Genomic DNA, 24,939 nt, shown 5'->3' on the forward strand with positions numbered 1-24,939 from the left:
TAGGCCCCATTGTAGGCCTGGAAGGTGGAGGAGGAGGAGATGCAGGAGCAGGAGGCTGAAAAGAAGGAAGCAGAAAGGAAGAGGAGGAAGAGGAGGGAGAGGGGGGAGGGGGAGGAGGAGGAGAAGGAGGAGGAAGAGGAAGAGGAGAAGGAGGGGAAAACAATTAAAGTTCCTTAGAGAAGACAACACTATAAAAGTTACAAAAGGAGATTCTAGCAAGATGTATCTAGCTTTCTCTATGAAAGAATTCAAATGCAATTTGTTCCAAGAGAAGGTGAAAGGCCTAACATTCTCCAGAAACCATAAGCCTGCTGGGTGGACTGCTCTGGAGAATGCCACTGTCCTTAGCCCTGGGTGTCAGCTACTCCTGTCTTGGATCCTGCCCTTGTTGGGGTAAATGTCAGTCTAGCAAAAGAACAGTAGGCCCAAAGAGTCTACCAATTTGAGTCCATGACTCTGTGCACCAGGTTTCCTACATCTACTTGTTCAGGGAACTTTCAAGCTGTGACCAATGTCTTTGTTGACTTCCACCACTGATAGCTCTATAAGAGTGGGAAGGGGCAGCATTCTCAAGCCTAAAGTGAGAACAGGTTCTGCTTGCAGAAGATTGGGAATGTACTCTGACATCACTGAATGGTGTCTGCAATCTTCAAATATCACTACTGTCACAGATGGGAAACAGGCAGACAAAAAGGAAATAGGAACTCACTGAGTCCAGAGCCTATGACTCTGTTTCCTACATGGCTCACTGAGAAGTCTAAATTCCTTAACTGGCCCCTAATGTCTAAGCCTCTAAGAAATGCTATTTGTTCCTTTAGAAAACATAAGCATATTTGATGGCTGATATCTGCTTAAGTTTCTAGCTGACTATAAAAAACATTCCATTCTTGCCAAGGATCCATAATTGAAAAGTTAGGGCTTATCAGTTTCAATGGGGATGGATTTCATGTTCTGGGATGCATCAAATTATGAGGATCTCTGAGCTATCTTTCTAGCTCCAAGATTCTCTCAAGTGAACTAATAGTTTTTGCATATGGGTAGTCTGCTGGAAGCTTGCTTTAGGAATCCCATGTGTCTGCCTTTTGAACACTGGAATGGTGACCAAGCTACCACTCCTGCTGGGTTGCCGGGGTTCTTGGAATCAGAACTCCTGCCCTTTCAATTGTCTGGCATAGACGTTATCCACCAAGCCATCTTCCTAACCTAACAGCCATTTTTAATAGGACACACATGATTAGGTTGGCATTTATAAAAGACAGTTCCAGACAATGAATTGGGTAGAAACTTGACTGGCATCTGGAGAGACAGAAACAGTCTGAAGGTCGTAGAAACAGCAGAGAAAGGACTTTATAAAAAGGTGTAGAAAACACAGAACCCGGACTCGAGGTAGTATTGAAGCAATGCTTTGTTGTTGGTTTTTGGGTTTCTGTTTTGTTTTGTTTTGTTTTGTTTTGTTTTGTTTTGTTTTGTTTTTGGCAGATCCAGTGTTTTATCACTATGACAAATGCCTGAGAGAAAACAGTTTACATGAGAAGAGATTTTTATTCAAGCTCATGTTTCAAGAGGTTCCAATCTGTGGTTGGCTGTATGCATTGCTTATAGACCTGTAGTAGGCAAAGCCCGCTGAACCTGGTGAAACAGCAGAGAAAGTCAAAGCTCACTTCATAGCAGGTAGGAGTATGGAAGGAGAAAAGAGGAGAGGAGAGAGAAAGGAAGGAAGGGGATGGAGAGGAAGGGAAGGAATTTAAGGCATTCCTTTGGTGATGTACGTCCTCCAACCAGGCCCTTCTAATAGCTCATACAATGGATTAACCCATTGACGAAATCAGTACCATTAGAACCTCAATAGATATAAGACCACATCTTCAATACAAATGCCCTTTGGGGAGTACTGAATGGTCAACCATTAACACTGAGTTAAGATGTAGATTAACAGCTTTGGAAATGAGGACTTAGAGAAATAGGAATTCCTTGGAGGACTTGAGAGGGGCACAGTCCATTGATGATGCTACTGATAGTGACTGGGAAGTAAAGAGAAGCTTTAGAGAAAGCTGGTGTCCTTATGGTGCCCTGTGATGGAGCACGTAGCAAGACATCCAGGTACACGTATGCAACAGATACTGGGAAGAGAAGCCAGAACTATACCCTAACCTTCACAGATACCCCAACTCCCTAAACTATACATGTGGTGTAGCATGTGAATGTTGTCAACATTTCACACAATGTGAATTAGTGTCCTAGTTTACTTTCTTTTGCTGTGTTAATACCATGACCAAAAGCAACTTTAATAGGAAAGGGTTTATTTGGCTTACACTTACAGGCTACTGTTCATCATTGAGGGGAAGACAAGGTAGGAACTGAAGTAAAAATCATGGAAAGTGCTACAGACTGGCTAGCTCACCGCTTTACTACTGTTTTGCTTTCTTATACAGCTTTAACTCACTGGCCTATGGAGAGTACCACCCACAGGGGACTAGGCTCTTCTGCATCAATTATGTACTACAGAAAGGACACAGGCCAATCAAGTCCAAGCAGTTCTTCAGTTGAGGTTTTCTCTGTCCATACTGGTCAAAATGACAATAAAAAACTAACCAGGACAATGACTAACACTAATCATGCCTTTAACTAAATGGGATAAATGGTTTTCTTAATTCAAGATTTGAAGCAATTTACCCCTAATTCTCTATCTGAGATCATTCTGTGGTCTCACATCAGATAAGGCTTCCAGGTAATTAGATTCACCATCTGAAAGAATCACATTAAATAAGGGATGGATTTGCATGTTCGTTCTTTGATGTAGCTCATTTGTATAGCCAGGCATTTTCAACACAGATTCTCCCTTCTGGCCAGTGTCTTCACTCTCTATGCATTCTTGATTTAAACCATTTCAGGTTGAAGCTGTGTTAACTTCTATAACCATAAAGCATAATTATCCCACAGGCATGTCAGATAATGTTATGAAAGCAACACTGAATCAAAATGACTTTCACTGAGCCATATAAAGAGCTCCAAAGATTTCTTTCTTCTAAATGACTTTAAATCATGGGGCAGGTCATGTTCAGAAAAGAATTAAATACTAAGCCTGGCGAGTGTGTTGGATCCCTGCTCCAATTCTCATGAGACTGGTGGTGACGTTGAACAGTCTTCCAAATCAGACCTCTGAGTCTGTGTTCCTGACAATCAGCCCAAGGACAAGTCTCATGACACAATGCTCCCCTAATAGTAAGCTATTTTTTCAAGATAACAAATGTATTTGGTGTAAGAGCCATAGTAGGCTATAGATATCACCTAGTAATATATATCAAGAAAATATTCATAATAAAGTGATGTAACTTTTAAATACGCTTTATTGATAAAATTACTAGAAAATGCAGTGAAATGAGTGTACTGAATGAGTGAATGAGTCTTTATATCTTTATAGCTCTTCTTCATTTTCCAAGTCTGTCCAATGAGCCTATTATTCCTATATTGAGAAAAGGGTAACCAAGCTTTTTGTAAAGATATATAAAAGAAATGATTGTTTGAGAACAGGAGTGGCAAGGTCCCAACATGTCACATGAAGAATCATAAATACCAGTGCCCATGTGTTTATCACAGGGAAAAACAACCAAGAAAAGTGTAAGAAAAATGGAGGGCATGATCCAATTTCATTAAACTTTACATTTTGGTTAGATTGACTTCAAAAATATTGTAATGTATATACAGTCACCAAAACTAGATAATATTAATGAAGCTAAAAAGTGCATGCTGAAAGGGACTGGATATAGATCTCTCCTGAGAGACACATCCAGAGCATGTCCAATACAGAGGTCAATGCTAGCAGCAAACCACTGAACTGAGAACAGGACCCCCTTTGGGGGAATTAGAGGAAGGATTGAAAGAGCTGAAGGGGCTTGCAACCCCATAAGAACAACAATGCCAACCAACCAGAGCTCCCAGGGACTAAACCACTACCCAAAGACAATACATAGACTGACCCAGGGCTCCAACTGCATATGTAGCAGAGAATAGCCTTGTTGGGACTCCAGGGTAAGGGGAAGTCCTTGTTCCTGCCAAGGTTGGACCCCCAGTGCAGGGGAATGTCGGGGGTTGGTAAGGGGGGTGGATGGGGGATCACATATATGGGGGAGAGGGAGGGGATGGGGGGCTTATGGACAGGAAACCGGGAAAGGGAATAACATTTAAAATGTAAGTAAAGAAATATATCTAATTAAAAAATATCGTGATGGTGTAAAGAAATACATCTAATTAAAAAAATATCATGATGGTGTTGTGAGATAACACATAAGACATCATGGTGGGTAGATACAGATACACGATAGGAGGGAGATATGGTGGATGCAGATACATGATAGGGGCAAGAGCTTAAGCATATTTCCTGGGGAGCATGGATGAGGAAGCAGGAAGTGAATAAACCAGGAAATCCCACCTGTCTCTTCTCTGGTCTTAAAGCTGGAAGCACAGGCAAAAGTAAATAACTCCATGAAATAACTAAGCCTGGGATTTGGGTTTGACTGAGGCAGAGGGCCTGAAGCCTGGGCTGCCCTTGGTACAGTTCTATGCCTTTTTGAAGATTTGGTTTAAAGCAGGCTGGTTCCTTGGAATGTTTGTTGGAGATAAAAGGAGAGTTTTCTGTGTTAGTCACTGCAGATCATGGGTTAAAAAGCACTTTTTTTATTGCTTGTGAATTTCATGGGTTAAAAAGCACTTTTTTTATTGCTTGTGAATTTCATACATACATATAATGTGTTTTAATCAAAACTCTATCCTTTCCCCTCTAATTGTTCCTCCCTTCCCACTTTCTCCTCCAAGTTTTAAGACACAATTATTTATTTTGTTCGGATGGGGGTTTTGCCTATACCATGTGTGTAGCTTGTGTCTGAAGAGGCCAGAAGAGGGCATCAGGTACCCTGGAACTGGAGTTCCATATGACAGTGGTCTGCACAGTATGTATACTGGGAGTTGAACCCAGTAATTCTACAGGTGAGTTTCCTCTGGAGTGTAGCCAGTGCTCCTAACACTGAACCATCTCTCCAGCTTCTTTTCCCTCTCATCTCCATGACTGTTTTTAAATCCACTGAGTCTACATAATGCTGCATACACATGTTGCCTACATGTGCATGGATATATGGTTGCGGTGGCATTCGTCTGCATATGTGGTCCCTTGCGATACCTGATCTCACAACCATGCTTGGAAACTGCTGAAGATCTCAACACAGCAATGTATTTATCCATGATCTGTTCCCTAGTGGATGAGCTTGGACCTTGCCATCATGAAAATTCCTACAATCCACACCCATGCCTGCTTGTACATAATGTGTTTCTTTAGACAGCATTCCATATAGCCTAGGCCAGTCTTGAAGTCCTGATCCACTTCCCAGGAGTGATGATTACAAGTGTGCATCATCACCTCAGATACTGGGGACCTGGGGGAGATGTTGTTCTTCACAGCAGCGGGGTTGGAGCAGTTAGCAGTGGCCTTGAGAGAAGCTCGTGGTTCTGAGAGTGAGCACAAAGGCATCCCTCAGTAGGGATGACGCAGGTCAAGACCAAGTGAATGATGGATGCTGAACTGGAAGTTAAATTGACTTCAGGCTCTAAAGTGAACCTTTGCTATTGAGTAATTGTCAGCCTGGTCACTTTGTGCTTATTCTATGAAAACCTGTGCTGTGTAGAATCTTAGTACGCCCTGTACATGCTTCCTGGAACTTTGGCTAGCTTCCCCTCCACTCCAGATAGTTACTGATGCACATTACTGTGGGTACTAGATGTTCATTTCAAGTACATACTACAAAAAATAAATAGAGTAAATTTAAAAATCTATCATAGAGAAAGCACAGTTGAAATCCTGGGGTGTTGTTGTTGTTGTTGTTGTTGTTGTTGTTGTTTTATTTTAATATAACTAACCTGATTCTTTCTGGGTTTGTTTCAATTCTGTGTATGCATTTAGCATATGCAATGGGGCTTTTGGTATATTAATATATACTGAAGTAAATTAATATCCTTCATTTCCAAGTTATCTCCGTGTGGATGTGGATGTAGATGTGGATATGGTTGTGTGCATGTAAAATTCTACTCTTGGGGATAGAGAGACGGTTCAGAGGTTAAGAGAATTAAGAGAACTTGCTGTTCTTGCAGAAAACATGAGTTTGGTTCCCAGAAGCCATGTGGCAGTTCACAATGGCCCATAACTCCAGATCTAGGGGATCTGATGCCTTCTGGCCTCCTCGGCCTCATGGAACACACACACTCACATAGGCCCACATACACATAAAAGGTACTCAGAAATGTCTGACTTCTTATTTATACAAAACAGTATTCTTCACATGTTCTGTGTATCTGCACTTGTTCATCCTTCATAATTTGAGCTCTGAACGTGTTAATCCACGTATCCTCTTCTACCCTGGCTCTCACTTTCTGCACCTGTGCTAACCCCAGTTTAACAGTCATCTTTTCTTTTGTTTCATATTCTGGTTACAAGTAAGATCTTGTAGCATTCATCTTCCTATATCTGGCTTGTTCTACTTAGCATTTTGTACTCCACGTTCATCTGTATCATGACACGCGATAGGCTTTCTTTTTCCTACAGAAGAACAATACTATATGTGCACACCCCAATTTTCTCAGTGTTCATCCACACACATACACTGGAGTTGTTTCCACATCTTGGACATTTTGACTAATGCCACTTTGAGCATGGGCTTCGGTATCTTCAAGTGAGGTCATTTCATCTTCTTTGGTTATATACTCAGAGGAGGGATTTGTGAGTTCTTCTTTCTTATTTTCCTAGGAAATCCTATGCTGTCTTTCACAATGGGTGTAGCTAGAGAGATTTCCACCAGCACTGAATGAAAGTCTCATTCTTCACATTGTTCCAAGCTCTGGTTTTCTCTTGCCTTTTCAATATTAGTCACCCTAACAGACGTACGATAATGCTTCATATGTTTCTGATTGGTTTTCCCCTGGCAATTAAAGATACCAAGCCTATCTGTATTTAACTTTTAACAATTTCATATCTTCCTTTGTAAACATCTGTTCAGGTCCTTCACCCATTTTTAAATCCTGCTATTTAATATTTTGCATTTGGGTTGTATTGGCTTTTAAATGTTTTATTAAAATAGTTTTTGACAATGTCATGCACACATATAATATATTCTGGTGACTCTCACCCCTTTCTCTCTCTCCTGTCCACCCTTCTGAACTCCCCCTTTTTAGCATAAGTTCTTTCTCACAGCCATGTCTCTCTGCTCCCTTATAGAACTACGGGTTTTCCCAAGTCTGTAAGATACCTTTACATTTGGTCGCCTGTGCAAAATATTTTCAGTTTCACATAATCCCCTTGTTAAATTTTTATTTTGTTGTCATTAAAAAAAAATCATGGTCAGAGGCCGGAGAGATGGTTCAGTGATTAACTGTGCCTATTGCCCCTTTAAAGAACCCCAGTTCAGTCCCCAGCTGCCACATCTGGGTGCTTCCCAATCACCTACAACTCATACCATCTTCTGCCCTCTTTGGACATCAGCATGTACCCATACACACACAGAGAGACATACATAAATATAAGTCACCGCCAAGGCCAATGTCATGAAGTTTTTCTCTTTTTTTCTTAGGGATTTCTGTGTTTTCTGGCATTGGAATTAGGTATGTGACACGCTGCCTATTGAATGTTGAGTAAGATGTGAGGCAAGTTTAACACATGGATTTCTAGTTTCCCAGGACCACTTTTGGAAAAGATGATCCCCACTCAGAATCTTCATCAAAATGACACATTGCTGTGTTAATTGCTGTAGCTTTTCAGTTTGATTACAATCAGTAAAACGTTTTTCTGTCTGCATTTCTGTGGCTATTTGTGTTTGTGGTTCCACTTGAATTTTAGGATTTCTATTTCGAGCTCGGTGAAGGTGATATGGAAATTGTAATAAGGACCACAGTGAATCTGTACATAGCTCTGAATCCTAGCAACATTTGGACACTACCAAGTTTTCTAAGTCATTTGTTTCCTTTGATTGGTCACTTGTATCTACTATCTGAGACATGGGCTTTCCTTTTTGAGGTTGTCTTTGACTAGCTTTGTTATCAAAGGATCCTAGACTCATAAAATGTCTTTTGAACTATCTCTATAGTTCTTTTTTAAAAATGTTTAAGGAGGATTGGTATTAATTCTTTAAACTGTAGAATTCAGTCATGAAGCTATCTAGTCCTAATTTTCTCCTTACTGGAAATTATCATCATCATCATCGTCGTCGTCGTCGTCATCATCATCATCATTATCCCTTACTTATAAATCCACTCTGGCTTTTTATTTCTGCCTGTATGAATCCTGTCCTACAGTTACTAACTTGGTCTTTTGCATTTTTGTAACCTCTGCTGCATTATCACCTGTTTCCTGATTTAATTTATTTGTTTTATTTTTTAAATTTTAAATCAGTTAATGTCCTCCCTGTTGGGTCCTGGGGACCTCTTGGGTCCCTGGAATCTGGGAATTTTTAGTGGCTACTACCAGTTCCCCCTCCCCCACTGCTACACACCTACTTTCAAATTCCTGACCCTCTGTACTTCTCCCCTATCTCCTCCCATGTCTGAACTGGTCCCTCTTTTCCCTTCCCCTTCCTTCTCCTTCCTAGATCCCTCTCTCCCTCTGCTTCCTAGAGATTATTTTCTTCCCCCTTCTGAGTAGGACTGTAGCATCCACACTTTGTGTGGTCTTCTTTCGTCTTGGGTTTCCTATGTTCTATGAATGTATTGTGGGTTTTTTGAGCTTCTTTATCATCCTATAGCTAATACCAAGAAGTGCTTATTGACCAGAGCCTGGTATAGCTGTCCCCTGAAAGGCTCTGCCAGAGCCTGACAAATACAGAGGTGTATGCTTGCAGCCAACCATAGGACTGAGCATGGGAACCCCAATGGTGAAGTTAGGGCAAGGATCGTAGAAGCTAAAAGGGTTTCCAACCCCACAGGAAGAACAACAGTATCAACCAACCAGACCCCCCCAAAGCTCCCAGGGGCTAAACCACCAACTAAAGAGTACACATTGGGGGACCCATGGCTCCAGATAAATACATAGCAGAGGATGACCTTATAGGGCATCATTGGGAGGGTAGCCCCATGGTCCTGTGGAGCTGGATGACCAAGCGTAGTGGAATGCTAGGACGCTGAGGCAGAAGTGGATGAGTGGGTAGGGGAGCACCCTCATAGAGGCATGGGAAGGAGAAGGGGGTTTGTGGAGGGGGAACCTGGAGGGGGGATAACATTTGAAATATAAATAAATAACCAATAAAAATAAAAAGAATAAAAAATTTTAAGTCTAGCAAAGCATTTGCTTTAAAAAAGAACAATTCTTAGTTCTGGTGATCTTTTCTGAGATCTTTTTCTATATTTTTTCTTTTTTTTCTGAACTCTATTTGGTTCATTTCTATTCTGATCATTGTTATTTAATTTCTTTTAATTTGAATTAAATTTGTGTTTTTCTTGATAGATTTTTTGAGGTATAATATTGGTTTGAAGTTTTACTTTCTTGTGAGACTTCTGTCAGTATAAACTTGCCCCTTAAAACTACTTGGTCTACATCCTGTATTTGAATCATCATATATATCTCCATTTTGTGTATATGAGTATAGCCTCTAATTTCTCTCATTATTTTTGACTCATTGATTATTTGACTACTGAATCTTACTTCTATTATTGATTTTTAGTTTAATACCATTGTGGTTGTAAAAGGAAATGCTATGACTAAATTTTCTTAGATTTGTTTGGACTTCATTTGTGTAGTATACTACGATGAATGCTGCCGGTGGTTCTCAGAAGGTATGCATATCTGTTGTTATGGATGGAAGGTTCTGGAAATGTCTGTAAACTCATTTGGCTAAGTGTCTATTAAGTCCAATGTCTCCTTCTCAACGTCCTGTCTGGATAGGTTTCCCTTGTTAAGGGTAAAGAAATGAAGTCCCACTATTATGATATTGCTACTTCTCATTGTTATGATATTGCTATTTCAAATTTGTTTATACGTTTCATATGTTAGAGATCTGCAAAGGGAGACGATGCTTACTCCAAACTGAAATTCTAGCAATAAAGGAGAAAAGGGGGAAAGTGGAATTAGGCAAATAACCAACAATAATTACAACACAAATATTTTTGTGGAGTGTAAAAATCAAACCCAAAGATTGTTTTGGCAAGATTTTCTTCCAGGTAAAAGAGATTACAACATATTTCTATAAAAATGCAAAAAGAGTAGCAAGAATTTGTAGAGTCTGGGGGTCTCTCAAAAGTGCATTAAATGTGCAAATAATTGAGCAAACAGAAACACAAGCCAAGTTCCCACAGGGTTCTGGGAAAAAGTAAGTTCCCAGTGGTTGTGAGAGTCTAGAATGGTATCAACCATACTTGGCCCAGGCCTGAGAACATGAAAAATTTGTATAATGTGGACACGAGACAAGACAGGATTAAAATCAAGGGAGGCTGGAAAGGAAACATTCCAGATAAAATAAGGGATGGCAAACAAGGGATGGAGCCCCAAATTGATTAGCTAAACAACTCAGTTTTGATAGCTCGCTGCCAAGACTGTCGTGACTCTGGCACTATAAATTCTAAGACTTTAGAACATGCTTGCCTTATTTGTCTTAGCTGTCACTCTGTCATGATAACCATCAACTAACCATTTCTGCCTTCCCAAGCATTAAAACTTACTCAGAAGTACCCAAATCAACATTAGGAAAATGGTGAGACATTCATCTATCATAACTCCAACTCCATCCATACAGCAAACTTGGAAACAGGATGGAGGTCTGTACTCATAAAGAGAGAGCAACCTGGGCAGAGACCTCACAGCATCCTAGTAAAAGAGGTATTAACTGAGGTAAACCAAACGCTAAAGGAAGTGCTGTGGTGAACAGGCTAGTAAAACCCAACAGAACACAAAATGGTGCTGTGTTTGAAAAGAGAATCTTGCCAGGTGGTGCTGGCACAAGCCTTAAATCCCAGCATTCCAAAGGCAGAGGTACGTGGATCTCTGTAAGTTTGAGATCAATTTAGTTTATAGAGAGAGTTCCAGGACAGCCTTGAAGAAGTCCTGTCTCAAAACACAAGGAAGGAAAGAAGGAAGGAAGGAAGGAAGGAAGAAAGAAAGAAAGAAAGAAAGAAAGAAAGAAAGAAAGAAAGAAAGAAAGAAAGAGGGAGAGCGCTAGACAGAGAGAGGAAGAGAGGGAGTGAGGGAGAGAGGGAGGAAGAAAGGCAGAGAGGGTAAGAGGGAGGAAGGAAGAGAGGGGAAGGAGGAAAGGAAGGATGAAGGAAAGACCGAGAAGAGAAAAGACTCTTCGAGCATTCATTTCCTGTGGCGGAGTATTTTTCCAATCATCAAAGCTTAACCTTTGCCAGCCATGACAGCTCTCTCCCCGTGCTCCTCACAGATCCTCTACAGAGAAGAGTGGGGTGAGCGTGGGGAAGGGCAGCCATGTTTTCTGTTCTATAGGCCTTTTTAAAAATGTGAAAGTTTAAAACCATGATTTTTTTTTCCTTTAGGTAGCATTATTTTTTCCAATTAGATACTCAAATCAGTTTTGTACCATAAGCAATTTGCACAAATTCAAACAAGATGTCCTTTTAGCATAGTATAGAAGAAGCATTTCTTCCCCTTCATGTATTAGTTTATAATTCTGAGTGCTTGCCAGTCTCCCTGATCTCTGGGATGCTTTAAAGGAAGGTGTCTCTTGACCTACATGAGAATTAGGGTTATATGATGATGAAAATATCCATCTACAATGCATTCAAGGAGCTGGAGAGATGTCTCAGGGCTAAAAGCATTTTCTGTTCTTCCAGAGGCTCTGAGTTAGTTCTGAGCATTCATGTAGGGCAGTGGATGTAGTATAGTTTCTTTTGTCTCTCTGTCTCTGTCTCTCTGTCTCTTTGTCTCTCTCTCTCTCTCTCTCTCTCTCTCTCTCTCTCGCATGCACACAAACATAATCTTTAAATAAATAAAAGCATTCACTATCTCTAATGTATCAGACACCATACTTTACCTAGGTTACTTTAAATATTCAGTTAAGCACCACAACGTGGTACCATATTACATATTAGTAAGGAAAAATATCAAAATGTAAAAATCAGAATTGTTTACTGGGTAAATAGGACTATTATACAGTATAAAACAACAAAGTTTTAATTTGAGTAATGGTAAGTCAGAGGTTTTATATATGGAGTTTCGTAAGTGAAAAGGCCTTTTTGGACCAAAGAATAAGGGGATATGAGATCCTAAAATGTTAGTGGTGTGAATCTTTAAATAAATATGAGTTATCTTCCTAAAAGATTAGTTTTATGATTCTTTAAATAAATATGAGTTGTCTGCCATCTCTGAAAGTAGCCTGGGCATTAGAGACGTAATAGCACGAATTATTCTGACAAGCTGGAGAACCAAGCAGGGCCTTGCAGTGATGGTCCATGCAAGTGAATACAGTGGCTGGACGAGTTCTTACCCTGCACTCGAGAGTGGAGGGATGATCCTCTGAGAGAGGCCATTATGGTCCAGGGGCGTAAAACTGAAGGAGGGTCAAAGAGGTCCAAAGATGAAAGATAGCAAGATACCCCAGCTGTATCATAAGAATTTGTGAGACAAGATTAGCAGAAGTCTGGCACACTACTGGGTGCCAAATTCATCTGCATATTATGTGACTAATGGCCTTCTTTGTCTGATGTTTCTTCTCTAAACTGATAGGTGAAACGTAATTATCAGATATTAATCTATTTTAGTCCATTTTGAATAGTACCATTCAGGGCAAAAGCTTATGTGTCTTTATGTGTGATTGTTAGATATCTACCATTTTGTCCCCAGGACTTCTTCCAAATGTATTTTTTTTAATTCAGAATGATTAAGACTCTTTTTCTTGACACTTGTAGAGAGCCCAATGGGAGAAGCACAGGATTTCTGAGCTGGAGAAGCCCCCATTCCCAGCACTCACAAGCCTGGGTTTATTTAGTCGGCTGACAAGTTCCTGATGGGGGCCATGCTGTCCCCAAGCTCACATAGCCACTTGCGATGAGAGCTAGCACTGCTGCCCAGAGTTCCCGATCTCCATTCACTTCCACACCCCGGTACTACAGCGCCAACAGAAACCTCTGCAGGGCCCCTTGTGTCCTTTGGCCAGCGTCCACTGTCCACTGTGACATTCTCCTTTGCCCCCTTCCTCCCTGGTGTAGAGCTATCGGTTAATTAATGAGAGAGAGGTCATGTGATGGATTGTGACAGACAATTCACCCTGCGCCAGGATTTTGCTCTGTGTTGCTGAAGGTGATTTTGCTCTGTGCTACTAAGGGTGTGTTAATGAGGTGGGCGCATTTTGAGAATCGTTTCCTGACTGCTCATTTACATGGCTGGTTGGTGCAGGCCGCACATGTCAGCAAGCTCTGCTGAGTGGGGCTCACAGGACCATGGAGGAACCCATGAGGACATAAGATAAAACACCCACAGTTTACCCTCTCGTGATTGAAATTCTCACTGACACGTTTCAGATAGAGCTGACTGATTATTTCTCTTCTTCAGGTTTTACTTGAGGCTTCAGATGATCTTAGAACTCAGTGACCTTAAAAACCGAGCTGCGGGTCACAAGGGACCATTTTTATAAGTTGTTCTGCTGTGTGAGAGGGTCACTGCACTCTCAATTATAGAAGCAAGGCAAATCGTCTTTACATCTCTGTAATTCTTAACAGAACTTTGAGGACAAAGGAGAACTTTCTTCTTATCTCTTTTTCTCTGATTGTTAGATACATACATAAGAGAGCAGGCTATTTTACAGTTTCTACATTCTTGTTACAAACAGGCTGAGTTAAATCATTCCTACTAGTGGCTTGTGATCATTTTTATTTGATATTTATTTATTCTTTCACAATTTCATGCATATATTAAATGAACTTTGATGATTATCTTCCCACTATCCTCTCTTATCTCCTCCCCCCTCCCAACAAATCTTTTCTTCCCAACGCGGCCCCTCCTACACCCATGTCTTTTCTTATGGCTCACTGCATTTAATTAGTGCTGCTCTCATGAGCATAGGTGGGGGCTACTCACGGAGGCTGCTGATTATTACAGCATGGGAAACTCATCTGTTTAAAAGAAGATACTGATGTGGGAGGGAAACTGAGCCAGGGGAGAAGTTGGAGGAGGGAGGGATGGCGTGATGCTGCCCGTGGATGAAAACAATAAAAGGAAATCTAAAATAATTGGAATATAGAATTAAAATTTTAATATGTAATACTAACATATAGAAATATATAATTATAACTTATATATTATATGTACATATAATTATATACTAGGTGTAATATATACACAATATAGTATAATATATGTATTATAATATTAAGTATATAATATACACATATGCATATGTAATATATGTACATATAATATTTATATTACATTGTGTGATATATTATATATTTTATGTATATACATATTTATTATGTATATTATATATAACATGTATATTGTGTATATATAACATAAAGATGGCATAATAAATAATATATTAAATTATATATCATATTATGTAAAATATATAAAGATCTAGAAATATATATTATTTAATAAATATATAAAATTTAAAATATAAATTTAAAATAAATAAGGGAGTAAGTAGAAAATAAAAAAAGTTCAAACTTATGTGAACTAAGAGAAGAATATAATAATCCCCATGTACATATCCCTCACCCTTGACAATTTATAATATATAACCTGTCTTCAAATTACATCACTTCCCACTTGCAATAAAACATTCCATTGTATATTTTTGCAACAAATAAAAATTACAATCCTGGGGCTGGGGATTTAGCTCAGTGGTAGAGCGCTTACCTAGGAAGCGCAAGGCCCTGGGTTCGGTCCCCAGCTCCGAAAAAAAGAACCAAAAAAAAAAAAATTACAATCCTGAGTTATATAGAGGATAGAAAAGGGATGGGGCTTCGATGTTAATTAAATCTAACTACTGTTATCTCGACCTTAAAATGTTAAATTCATCACCACCATTGAATGTTCAACCAAGTCTCCAGGTCGGGAGCATTGTTTTACAGAGTGAGTACCATGGTTGAGTAAAAGGAAGTGAGCTGTGTCATGGGGTGTGCTCCAGGAATTGTCTTCTAAGATTCAAAATACTGGGAAATACATCTTCAGTAGTTGAGTTTTTCAAGCCGATTGATGTCTGTTTCAAGATGTCAATGACAGTGTCAAAGGTGAGCATTGTATTAAGGGTTACAATCATAGTGGGCAGCTTCAGCAATGCTACGTTGTGATTCCACCCAAGAAAAACTCTTGGCTCCTCATATAAAGAGACTGGCCTAATGCAGGAAAATTTATGTTCCCAATCTTGTATCGAGGAAGCCTGCTGCAAGACTTTCTTATGATTTACAACTTGAGCCACTTCTAAACCACATTCTATCTGGGAAAAATATTGATAAGTATGAAAGGCTTCATGACCTTCATCTCTAAAAGTGATGAATGGCCCAGAAGTGAATGAAATGGAAACTGTCTTTTTGGTGATCGTTTCGTGATATGTTTTATCTTTGCAAACCAGGACACTAAAGGACCAAACACTGAACTGGTCTAATAGGTCAGGAAAAGGACAAACCTTTCCACTATCTGCTGTAGCCATTCCAGAATGCTGCGTTGGCTGCATATTCATCATGCTTTGGGGGGTTAAGTTGTACCTTAGACTCCTAGAGAAAACTGCTGTGCCTGGGCACAGTGCTGAAGGACTCTAATTCCAGTATTCAAGAGAGTGAGGCAAGAGGATTGATTGTTAGTTCAAGACCAACCCAAGTTACAAAGAGACCCTGAATCAGAAAGGGAGAGGGAGAGGGAGAGGGAGAGGGAGAGGGAGAGGGAGAGGGAGAGGGAGAGGGAGAGGGAGAGGGAGAGGGAGGAAAAAACCAAAATATTTACAGGGAGTCCATTTGCAATATGAGGGATATATTCTTTGAACCATAAACAGACCTAGACCATTATTATTAAAATATTACCCCATTTTTTCCTTTTGCCTCCAAATAAGGATGAATGGGGTAACACTTCTACCCTTCTGCCATCTTGTAACTGTACTTTTGTTCTATAGAACCCTTTCCCTAAGACCGGTTTGTTCTGTGTCTGAGAAAACAGGTCATTCTGTTTTCCATAGGAACTTACTTTGTTTCTAGGTTTAGTGACTTTTTACAGGAAACATGACCCTCCCCTCTGTGTGGGAGGAAGGCTGACCAGAGAAGGCAATCATATCCCTGACGATCACATGGAAGGCGGGGTACAGATGTGTGCAGAGGTCTCTTCTAGCTATTGATCGTGTATTTTAGTCCCGTGTTTTCCTGTTCTACCACCAGCTACGTGGTAAAGACTTCACACTGTTAAACACAGGAGACCGAGCATGTTCTCACCACCAAACGCCTTGGCCCTCATTCTGCTGCCTGGAATGCTCAGTTACTATCCATGCACTGCTTTGTAGATAAAAACAGAAGCAGCTGTTGTTCGGACCTGGGTGCTGCTGTGGCTGCCCCTGCACTGTCCCCTCCCTGACCTCCATCCCAGGTCAGGAACAGAAAAGCCGGAACCATACTTAGAGCTGCCGGCACAGATCTAACAGAGGTAATTTAGGGTTTTCTTAGCGGAAGTACTTTAAAAGCAAAGCAGATGATTTTGTTTTGACCTTCCAGCTCATGGATCAAATGAGGTGAAATTAATGTTAATAGTCATTCAATAAAGGCATTTTGACTGTTACTATGAAATCGTTGCTTCTCAAAGTATGCAGCAGCTAGCTGAGAGGAAGCGAGTGGCCTTCCAAGTCTCCTTCAAGTTAAGCGATATCCTTGCACATGGAAAGATCAGACTTTTTAGGTTTTCTGAAAGCTCACGTTCCAAGTTACTTTTAATTCATTCACTTAGCAAGAACAGCGCCAAAATGTGAGACACCAAGCCTCCCAACTGTTGCTAGATTCCTTCCTGAGGTGTCCATTATCCACTGTCCCGCACTGATTGTTTCTGCTGACCACATTGTTGCTGCTAAGGAGGAATTCAGTGTTTGGGAAAATATGTTTATGCTTATAAAGTGTATTTACTTGGGTCTAATAATCTTTCACACAATGACCGACTTCATAGTTAGGTTGGTTAGGAGAGAAGCAGGTACAGCTGGTTCAGCTTTCTCCCGACTTCCAAGTACAGGGGACTGGGCCTACTGAAGTTTCCCCTAAAGGAGAACGTTCTTCAGGCTTTTGCTTATGAAAGCAGAAAAGGTTGTTTGTGCCTCCACTTAGCTGACAAAATTGCAGTAATCAATTTTCAGGAGGACTTGCTATTAGTTAACAGCTGTGAGTCATTCAAAACGGAATGCAGGCTTTGGGTTTTATTCTGTCAACTTCTAGAACAAAATTTTAGGTTTCCTGAATGAACAGACTTCATTCTGTATGTTAGTGAAGATGGCTGGCTACACCACCTACCCTGCTTAAGGGGTATGAGCGGACACAGTAGTATGTTTAGGCACGAGATGTTAGCCACCAAGCTAGTCGGCATCTCCAAGGAAAACATATTTGTTTTATTTTTGGCTTGTTCAATTTTTTTCACTTTAAAACTTTTTGTTAATCCTATGAGAATTCCATGCAATGTATCTCAATGATATTTGCCTTCCACTCCTTCCCTAACCCCTCCAATATCCACCCCCATTTCCATGCCTCACCTCCAACTTAATTTACTAATTGTGTTGTAGTAACCCATCCAGGCCAATTTGGGCCACCTATATACTCCTGGATATGGAGCCATATACTGAAATGTGTTCAATGTACCAGGGGACTCACCTTCAAACAAACCAGCTCTCTCTCTCTCTTGCAGAAGTGTCCATAGCTTCTTGGTTAGGGATGGAGGCTCATGGATTCTTGTCTCTTCAGTGCCTGAACGCTGACTGGCTTGACGTGTGCAAGTCTCGCTCTGCCAACCACAGCTACTGTGAGTTTAAGAATGCAGGTTCCCTGTGGTATCCGGAGGACACTGGGCAAACTCCAATCATTAACAAGCTTCAATGTATCATGTCTTTCCTTCAGATAAAGCATCACAACGCACACTGAGCGTGGCCAGAGGCATCCCTATTCAGCCTTTAACCTCACCCTGTGTTCCATGGCCCCCAAATGCATTTTACATCTTTCTTTCTTAAATTATGGCCTTAACCATGCAGTCTTAGAAAGGAATTGCTGAAGTACTTTGATCTAAAGATATGCGTAGGCTCCTCTAATAAAAGCCCAGGAGAGGAAATAGCTCATGCCTGCTGCAGATAGCACAGCTTTCTCTCCTCTTTTATTCATTGGCCCTGCTTAGTTTGGCTTTGTGCTCACCAAGATGTGAGGCCGCTGCTTTCAGTTATAGAGGGATCGGGCCCTATACCTCTGAGTAAGGTTATAGTTGTCTCTATTGAAAACCATTATGTCTCCTGACCCTGGAAACTATATTTATTGTCTACTGTCTAACTAAACCACCTAAAGATATTTCTATTTCAGAGAATAGAACAGTGAATTTTAAGAGATTAAACAGCTTGTTCAAAGACACATAGCTAATATGCGTAAACTTAGGCTTTCCTTTACCCAGTCAGGACACCCATGTAGGTCACATAACAACTTGAACGTCCTTTAGCCCTGGGACCTCATGAATCACTGAAGGAGATTCAGACTCAGAGGTCGCCTGTTAAAGGATTCGTAGGGTTCCTGCTACCTGCATCATTCTGAGAGCGTATGACTCCAGTTCTGTGGCCACAGGTTAAGCAGGATGCCCATGGATTGATTCCTTCATTCCTTGTTCGTCAGTTTCCTTAGAATAGTGATCTCTGGATGTGATGTGAAAGATAATTCACCAAAGAGAGGAAACAAAATGTGAAGCATAAGAAAGCGCTGGGCTCCTAAGGCCTGAGAACCGGCATTCCACACTCTGTTTGCCAGTTGGTCGTAGAATCTGCCCAAACCAAGGAAGAGCACAGACCTCCCAAGTGGGGGGAGCTGTGGTTCAGAACTTCTAGTTAATCCTGTGTGAGATGCAAATTAGAAAACATTCTCATAGAGGCAGAAGGGACCACCGCAGTGACAATGCTATATGTTCATACAGTACCACCTCTACCCCTCACCAGATTTTACTGTAGAAGGTCTATTAACAATTGGCACTCATGATCCTTTTGCTTTTTTTTTAATGTATGTATTCCTTTCTCTCACATATTACATTCTGACTTTGGTTTCCTCTCCCTCCACTCCTCTAAGGCCCTCCCTCTTCCCCTCTCCCTCAGAGCCATTCCTCCTCTGTTTCCCTTCAGAAAAGAGCAGGCATCCTAAGGGTATCAACCAACAAGTTACAATAAAACTAGGTACATACCTCATATCAAGGCTGGACAAGGCAATCCAGTGGGAAGAAAAGGGTCCCAAGCACAGGCAAGTGAGACAGAAACACCCCACTCCAACCACTGTTAGGAGTTGCACAAGGTATCCAGAGGACCTAGTTCACACCCATTCAGGCTCTCTGATTGCTGTTTCAGTCTCTGTGAGCCACTAAGACCCTTCCTTATTTGATTCTGTGGACTGCATTCTTGGGTTGTCCTCAGCCTCTACAGATCTTATAACCCTGCCTCCCCTTCTTCTCTGGGCTTCCCCAAGCTCTGTTCTGCCTTATGTTTAACTTGAACTCTTTGCATCTGTTCCTGTTGATTGCAGGGTGCAGCCAATCTGATAACAATTGGCCTAGATTCCAGTCTATAATACAGCCATTAGGAATTATTCTTTTGCTGTTTGTTTTTCTAGTCATATTTGGTTCTGTTCTATGTCTCTGGGATTTCCAGACTCTAGCTCCTGACCATCCAGGCAGTGTCAGGCATGTGTTCCCTCACATGGTGTGGACCTTAGGTGGATGAATGATTGTTTAGCCACTCCCACAAGTTCTGAGCTACCATCATCCCAGCACATATTTCAGGCAAAACAGGTTGTAAATCAATGAGTTTGTGGCTGGGTTGAAATCCCATGCCCACCATCTTGCCTGGTTACACAAAGGTCGATTCAGGTTCAATATCCCTCATTACTAGTGAGCAACTTTAGGTAGGGTCGGGCTCATAGATTCCAGGGAATTTCGATTGTATTAGGTTTCCACATCACCCCCCAAATGTCCCCCAATTCCAGTCATCTTTCCCAGTTGGTGAGCATAGCTGCCTTCATTCAGGATAGCTTTAAAGACAGTGAAAGAAAAAACGATACTTGAACAAGTTAATGTGCAAAACTGGTGACCTGAATTCAATCCCAGGAGAGCACGTGTTTGGAGTTAATTCCCAGTAGTTGTACTATGAACTATGATCTCCATGTGTGTGTCAAAACGCTGTATATGCATCCTCTCTCTCTCTCTTTCTCTCTCTCTCTCTCTCTCTCTCTCTCTCTCTCTCTGTGTGTGTGTGTGTGTGTGTGTGTGTGTGTGTGTGTGTGTAAGAAATGAAAAAAAGAAGATATAGGCTCCCAAATTATTAGATCTAAAGACATAAACTCCCACTTGAATTTAGCATTTTTCTTCTAGGAATTAACTAGAAAAAACCTTAATAGCAAAGTGGGTGAAAGATTCCCTAGTGTTCCTTAGGCTTCTCATGAAAAGAAAGGAAAACACTGGCTTCCCTTGGACTCAGAAATATGCAAGGAAGATCATGGACAACTTTCCTCCTATTGCTTTAGATCTCAACAGTGAACTTTGCCAACAGCCTCCCAACCTAGGTGGTACCACTGGAATGAGGGATAAGAGGAGGTACCAGAGGGAAGGAGGGCCCTTTGTACTGTTTTCTAGGGCTGGTATAATAATATACCATGTTGTGGGGTATGTAGTAATAGTATACTGTCTCAGAGTTCTAGCAGTTCTGCATACAGTCAAGATGGTATCAGAGGGTCCCATCATCTCTCCTACCTGTCTATCTCTAACTTCTGTAAGGAAGACAGTTGTGTTGGATCAGGATCCACCCTAATGACCTCATTTAAACTACATCTAAAGATGTATTTCTAAATAAGGCCAAATTCCGGGGTCCTGGGGGTTAAGGTTTCAAACTATGAAATTTTGTGAGGAAATAATTTCGTCTCCAGCAACCTTGTAAACAATCGGTAGAGTGTAGACGTTGAAATCAGAATTTTTATTAGGATCATGTAAGAGAGTATTTATGAAAACACATCACAAACTGTGAAGTACAACACAGATGGGAGCCACTCCTATTGTAATTGCCAGGCGTTTTATCATTACCCAGGCTGACTCTTTCAGTTCTTCTGATCTGAGTATCGCAGAGCAGGCTGCTGGCTATAGCAGGATAGACATGTTGAATTCTCTCTGCCACAGCAGGATTATGAGGAAAGAAAGAAGCCTGGCTACTTTTAGCAGATTCTTTACAAATCAGGCCCAAGCTCTGTGGCTTTGATTTTCAGAGGAAATTTCTTCAGAATTCTTATGACTTACAAAGACTCGTATACTCAAAAGGCCAGTGGGAGAACACGTAAACTGGGAATGCTCAGTGGAAAGACCCTTCACAGATGCCATTTTGCTCGAGGGAGAAGTTTGAGGCCCTTCCTCCCTTTTAGGAAACTCAGCTTCAAAATATAGGAACATTGTATGCATGTATTAGCCCTCCAGTAAATGACTTTATAGAATATAAACAGGATGAGTTCTAAAGTGATTTCTTTCTGTTTCTGTCATATTTTTTTCTGACCAAAATTCTGTGTGTGTTGAGATCAGCACTCTCAAAATGTCTTGCTTGCTTCATTACATATTTACATCCACCCACTAAATCTCTCTATCCCATTCTCACATTTCCTCAACAATAGAATATCCAAACTTTATTTAATCAGGAGGGAGAACATTCATAAAACAGATCAAACAGCAAATAGGTAAAAAGACACTAATTCATTCCCTATGCATTTGTTTATCTGTTTGTGTTTGTAATGGATTTATTCTTCATTGGATTCAAAGTGTTCCATAAAAGATCATTAAGTTTAGCAAGATTAAATAAACAACAAAGACCCAGGAGCAAGGAGAAAACATGGCTGACAACACTGTCAAACAAGAACAGGTTAAAGACCTTGAAACATGGAAGCTGGACCTCACATGATGTTCTCAGTGCCTATGGCCTTCTTCCTGAGGTACCTGGTGTCTGTGAGATATTAAATCATGAGCACATATCAAAACCTTCCCCTAGTCTTTACCTGAAAAGATTTCTCCAATGGGAATTCATAAGAGGACACTAGACAGTAACAGACATGGGATCAGCTTTCCTCTGCTCTATGACAGTAATGGGCCCCATGTGATTGGACTTTTGTCTCAACTGTGATGAAGGTCAATGGCACTCAATCTGCACAAAGGCTGCAGAAGTAGGTCCTCTTCTTAACACCACTTACAGATGTAGAGCTGGAGGCTCCTGAAATAAATAAAGCCACTCAGTTAATCAGATATATAAAGACCTGCTTGGGTTAAAGCTCTGTAGTAATCTGACCAAAATCATTAAACTGTGTCTCAAGAAAAATAGGCAGCCAGGCACAAGACTATATGCACATGCTAATTTTACAGTGTTTGAATATTCCCTGATGTTCTTCCGAAGAAATGAGGAGTTGCAGCTGGGAAGATTGAAGAATCAACTGTCATTCAAAGCATTCTTAGAAATAGCTCTCTCCTGAGGATTTTGTAAGATTGTGAAGAGAGCCATAGGCCTCAGCTGGTGGCAGAAGGCTGGATATAGCCCAGAAGCATACAGGTAGTGACAGACAGCTCTAAAAGCCTGGGTAGCATTCAGAGGTTAGTGCCATCTCAGGAAACTTGAGAATGATCACTCAATGTGAGGTTACTCTCATTCTTTCATTTTCTCATTCTCCCTGTCTCTCTCTGACTCTCTGTCTCCCCTCCCCCCATGGAGTACTCAAGGATGCCTGCAAAAAGTGGTTCTCTGCCTGCTCTAAAACAAATGAAAGAATGCCGAGGGCCCCAAGGGGTTTTAGCCTACATAGTCAGAAGTACTGGTCTAGTTCAACACAAAACATGAGTGTTCAGCCATAATGTTATTTATGATTTTTGTTTGATAGAAGGTCTCAATATGCAACTTAGAGTGACCTAGAACTCCTAATCCTCCACTTCACCCTCCTGAGGGTTGGCATTGTAATGTCAAAATAATATACTCAGCTAGTTGTCATCCAGTTATGGTGACATAGATTTTACAATTCAAAATCTGGATATACGATTGAATTAGATTGCCATATTGAATCTGATGGACACGTATAAGTAGCTAAATGTTGGGAGATACTTGTCACCTGCCGTGGCTTCAGAGGATACTAACCTTTGGTACCTTTCTGCTCCTCTCAAAAGCAATGCTGTCTATTTAAATCCTTTATTCCAAGTAGGCAAGGTGATGCCCAACTGCAATCCTAGTTTACAATTTCAACATCAGCCCACAGTATAAAATGAAACATTGTCTCAAGACACAACAAAATAGAAGCAAATACAAATAATGTCAAAAGAATTTAGAAATATTCTCACAATGAAATCAAGTTCAGAAAAGAAATTGAAATTCCTAATGGCATGAAATTCAATCAAAGGACATTGTGAGGTTATCGGCTATCATGTGTAAAGATGCAGGTTGGAAACCCAGCATGGGAATCTACAATGTTAGAACCCAAGTCAAGCTCTTATATCTGGGGTTTGAAGCTGATTCTGGATAAATAAAAGTAAACATAAAGAAGAATTGAATTCACAGCCTTTCCCCAAAAATAGTAAAACTAGTAAGAGCTAACTGTGTGGCAGACACTGTTTGAGGCCCTTTTGCTAACATAATAGACCTTTGAATACACAAGTCATTATGCCAACCCCATGAGGTCAGTGATATTAACACTCCTAGTTTATAGTCAAAGTAATCTCTTTTCTTCATATACATTTTATTCCAAATTTCTCTACAGAGTAATAGAGGATGCTTTCTATGTAGAAAAGATGGACTATAGTTAATGCATTGACCTAAGAAGACAGAATGCCAGAGAAAGGCTCGCTGAGACTATGAGAGATACTTATCAGAAGGGTACATCTATCACTGGAGGAACCTGTGTATACGTCTCATAAAAAATGAGATAAACTCAAGACATCTAGGTAGTGACAGCATCACCCCGATTCCTTTTTGAGCTTGAGATCTTTTTTCCTCAACTGTTGGACCATCCAATGGTTTAAACTGATTTTATCTCCTAGTCCAGGCACTGCCCTCTATGAAGGTGGATTCCTTTCTTGTTCAGCCTACTCACAGAGGTAGCCCGGAAACCACAAGTGGCTCAAGCACTTAGTCTGGAACATCTCTAAAAAAAAAAAAAAAAGCCTCTGGTTCCAGCTTCAGCATCTTCTCACAAGTTGAGAATCAACCCACATCCGCCTTATTGCTACTGCTTTGCCCTCACAGGGGACTGACATAAAGATTATCACACAAGGGACCTGCTCCAGAAACAGAGTATCTCACAGACATCTTTTGACCTTAGAGTCTGCCTGTCAAGGAACTTGACTGTGACATTTGTCTTTGTTTCCAACATTCTCTTTACCGATTTCCAGTCCGTGGAAGGCTGTCCTTTTTTTTTTCATGGAGAAAGCCTGTGAAATTGCCTCTTACTTCCTAGATTTGTTCTTTCTCATTGTTTTACATAAGGGAAATAACTTAAATTATGCTTATAAAACTATAAACCTGCTTCGATGTTTATGCAGTACATGTGTATAAGAATGTGCACACAAAGAGAGGCAGTGGCCAAGAGAATGACATAGATCTAAAGGAATGGGTATGATTACACCAAATAAAAATAATTATATAGAGATTAGTAAAGGTAGTGATTAAATATAGAAAATATAGATTAAATGAAGACATCTTGTCTATGTGAAAATAGAGGCTCAGAATAGACAGGAAGACTAAACATAGCATAGACATAGAT

General features: G+C 40.6%; 1 protein-coding gene across 4 annotated transcripts in view; it reads left to right on the plus strand.

Annotated features, from left to right (window-relative positions):
• Etl4 (enhancer trap locus 4) overlaps positions 1 to 24,939 on the plus strand; it is an 817,363-nt gene that overhangs the window by 80,813 nt on the left and 711,611 nt on the right. The gene's annotated exons all lie outside the window — the stretch shown is intronic.

This window comes from Rattus norvegicus, chromosome 17 (assembly GCF_021556685.1).
Source record: "Rattus norvegicus strain SHRSP/BbbUtx chromosome 17, alternate assembly SHRSP_T2T, whole genome shotgun sequence".
NCBI lineage: Eukaryota > Metazoa > Chordata > Mammalia > Rodentia > Muridae > Rattus > Rattus norvegicus.